This window comes from Oculina patagonica, chromosome 1 (genome assembly GCF_052425735.1).
Source record: "Oculina patagonica isolate OP01 chromosome 1, crgOcupat, whole genome shotgun sequence".
NCBI lineage: Eukaryota > Metazoa > Cnidaria > Anthozoa > Scleractinia > Oculinidae > Oculina > Oculina patagonica.
In genome coordinates this window covers 10,391,948-10,396,204 of record NC_135758.1, presented here as the reverse complement: position 1 = coordinate 10,396,204, position 4,257 = coordinate 10,391,948, and positions in this window count along the sequence as shown.

Sequence of the window (4,257 nt, the reverse complement as noted above, 5' to 3'; positions counted from 1 at the left end):
ATTACACTCAGAGGGCTTTAATTAAATTTTGCTATTTTTTTCAAATTGCTCTGCGAACTCATGCATGATTTAATTATGACTTAATTTTCTGTTGAGTTTTATGACCAGACCAGACACTGTCTAATTACTTTTTAACTGGAAGCACCCGATTTAAAGGTCGTTAACGTGCGACTTTCTAACCATTACTATAATTTAAAAAAAAAATCGGTTTATTTTCTAATTGCAATAGAAAAACAGGGAAATTCGCATCAATTTCAAAAGATTAGCAACAGTTGGCAACATTATATTACAAAAGAAAGGCATTGTAATGATGTGCTCTAAGATTCGCTGCGTAAAACACGTTAAACATACTAGTACAGGTATAGACGAAAATGAATCCTCGAACCTTTTCTTTCTCGCGCTCTAAACCAAGTCAGTTTTTAATTTTCAAAAGTGTTCGGGATAAGATGTGGCCGTAACTCAAAGCTTTGAGAGTGATTTCTAAAGCAGATTTTCTCATTAAAAGGGCTCGATTAAGCAATTGGCTTTTGCAAAAAATAAAACAAATATAACGGAAAAGTAAGTACATAAGTAAGATTGGTTACCCTTTGACCCGGCAGATTGCAGTAATTAAGAAAAAACTGGCGCCTTTACTTAGTTTGTATGGAAGTATAAGGCAAGATTCGCAAAAGTCGTGACCTAACCCTAACCCCTTCGAAAAAATATTTTAAATGATTTGTGATTCAAGATGATTGTAACATTTGCACTACATTTTCAAGTAAATAGGTTTGATATCGGGCTTTTAAGACTCTTTTAATTGGTCGATATTAGAACGCATGTATAATTTACGCAAACACATACCGTAGTTTTTCGATTAAACGCTGGGACCCGAATAAATGCCGCGTTTATTGATCAGAGGCGCAGTCGATAAGACTTTGTGCTTTTCATTCTCGCCTTGACGCCTAAGATAAAATGTTTTTTGCTGTCGTTGTTGTTTTATTATTATTTTTAGGAACCTGAAGGTATATATGACAAAAATGAGGTTGTCGAAGATCATAAAAAAAAATAACGTCTAATAAACGCCAGGTCTACGGATTCAAGTTTTAAATCACGACCCCCCCCCCCCCCCCCCCTCCCTTGCCCCCTCCCCAATCCCCACAACGCGTTTAATCGTGAGAATACGTTGTGTCTATGCTGGCCTCTTACTATAATTTTTTTTCAGTTGGTTAATTAAAATACTGATATTGTGAACATTAAGTGGCTAAGAATAGGTAAATTGCTTTACATTAAGTTAAAACGTTGAAAACTTTACACTTAAAGCGTTGGAGGTTGGTGACCTAATGGTTAGTACGCTGGACTCAGGAATGAGCCTCCTTGGTTCGGGCACTAACCGGGTATCGGCAAACTGTTGAGAAAAGATGACAAAAATTGCCATGAAGTAACCTGCGATGCAGGAGGGGGGGGGGGGGGGGAGGGGAGAGTAAATACTTCTGGTGGCTTCATGCTTTGGAAAACATAGTATCGGTTGTTTGAAACGTTTATTTAATTTTCTTTGCATGGCTTATAAAAATTAGTGAATAATTATTTGCATGGCTAATAAGAAAGAAAATGAATAATTTGCAATGAATAATAAAATTAATTAAAATGAATTTATTGATTGTGCCTTTCTTGCTTGAGGAATTAATGACTGTAGCGTTGTTTATTGACCAGTTGGTCGATAAATGTGACCATGAATGATCAGGCTGGCGAGCGGAGGGTCTGGGTGACAGGCGGGCGAACTTGACCGACCGACCGACCGACCGACCGACCGACCTGGCCAATTTCATTCACAAAATACTACAAATTGAATGTCGTGAAGGGATCAGTTCCCGTAGCGATCTCCTGTTGTTGTGTTCCCTGCTATATGCATAAAGAGCAATCTTTGCTGTCGTTATTGCTTACATTTTGGTTCATTAGCATACGACTTTATGTAGAGGAGACAACATGCTATTCACGGATTGACGGTGAGATTTCGGCTCTTTTCGTGTAGTATTGAAGGAGATATTAACATTTTTCTGGGTGGTAAAAGCGCTAATGAGCCCATACATTCTTTGAAACATTATGAGTTTTCAAACCCGCGACACAGAAAGTGTATTTGACACTGATTTAATACATCGAACTCAGGCCCCGTCCACACTGACCCGGGTAAATTTGAAAACGCATCATTTTTCCCGGGTTAGGCCAGCCTTCCACACTGAAACGGCGTTTTTCGGTCACCGTAAACGGGACTTTTCAAAAACGCTCTCCAAAGTAGCTCAAAGTGGGTAAATTTAAAAAACGTTGGCTAGGTGGTGTAGTGTGGACGGCTGAAAACGATACTTTTCGTAAACGCTGACGTCAAATGGCCATGTGGTCTCTGTCACAGTCCCCTTTCGACCATCAATTCAAGATGGCAGACGAATTGATTTTTATGATTCTTTGTTTACTATCGAGCTTAATTTGTTGTTTGCAGCTGAACATTGCGCTTTACAACCTAAGTTTTAAACTCCGAACGATAAATCAGTGAATTCTTTATTCCTGCGGGCTCGTGCAATTTGGTTAGCCTTTGAAAAGTTTTCTCGTGCTTATTTATTCCAAATTGCACTCGAAATCATGTGATTACTGGTACTAATTTAAGCCAATCAAAATAGGAGAAAACTTAGTGAAAAAATTGTTCGCAATTGCGACCCAGGAGAAACTGTGCTGTTGTTGTGGTTGTTGTTCTTGTTGTTTTAATATTGATAGTAATGTTGAAAATACTGTGATTCCAGTTATTTAAACTTTGTTGAGATTGCTTGATAAGGCCATTTCACACGGCATGGTCCCTTCATCTCTCGAAATGACTCAATAAATATTGAGAGAATGTCAAGCCCGTTTCACTTGGCCTTAACATTCTTCTTGGCCATATGGACAGAGGCCTTACAATTAAAGGAATATCAATATAAATCTTCAGAAACCTTTGAATGTTTTTCTGCTCAGCGCAACAAAAGGAGTGACATGACTTTATTTGATTTTATGTCTTTTACTTTCGGCCAAGTTTTATCAAAGAGATATGCATGTATACTGAAATGTAACATAATCGAAACATCATTTGTGATACCTGATTTAAATATTCGTACATCTACTCTCCTATTTATATCCTTGTAAAAAAATGAAATATATTAATAACGTGAACCGCCAATAAAAGTCATGAAACGTCATCTAGGCGTGAACTAAATCAGTGCCTTGGGTTGTTTATCAAATTTCATTGTTTTTTTGTTTCTTTTTTGTCACGATTCACGTTTAGTATTTTCTAGTCCCCTTTTCAGAGAATGAACAACTGGTCATGTCGGGTGACTTTGCGCATGTACAGTTGAATCCAGATAACTCAAACCCTCAATAACTCGAACCTCCCGCTAACTCGAACTTTTTTTTGATTCCCCTCCAGGCCATTTTTTTATTAATTTTACCCTCGATAACTCGAACTCCCGATAACTCAAACCTTTTTTCGATTTCCCTTGAAGGTTCGAGTTATCGGGATTTCACTGTATATATTGGAGAGCGTGTTTTTTACATCGGGTAATGACGAATTGCAAAAATGTGTCCAATTTGTCCGTGTAGTCGCCCGCCTGTCTATGAATAAAATTGACATATACTGTCAAGCCAAATTTATTCAGCATCAGTTGTTATAACGTTCAGATTATTATTATAACATCCGAAAATATCTTTCTGCGAACGATTTGTCCTCGTTATTTTTAAGAGCTATTGATAACCAGCGGATTCTTCCATTCCGTAAAGTAAGTCGAGTTAAGAACTAAGTAGCAACTGGTCAGAAATTTTAAATATCCATTTTTTTCCCTCAAGTGATCGATGAGGTAGCGGCGATTGCAAAAGTAAATTCGATGTGGTCTTTCGAATTTTAACAATGAACAAAATTTATTTCTACTCGGGGCGCTCACTCGATTCCTATCGAATAGTTGGTAAAAAGAGTCTTTTTACATACAATGTGGGTTATCTATGAAAAGATTAGTTAAAATAACACCGTTGTTTGACTGATGAAGAAAAGAAGCTTCCTGTTTTTTTTACGTGTTAATATGGGGAACGACGTTTTTTTAGAAAATAAAAAGCAAATTTCAAACTTTGCAGTGGCAGATGACTTTTGTGAATGGTACTAGCACTTATGAGAATACGTGTATATTTTTGATCGAACTGGTTTAGACTTAAGTTGATCGCAAATTTTACCAGAAAACCTTAACTGCAGAGGTTAAACCAGAAAACAAG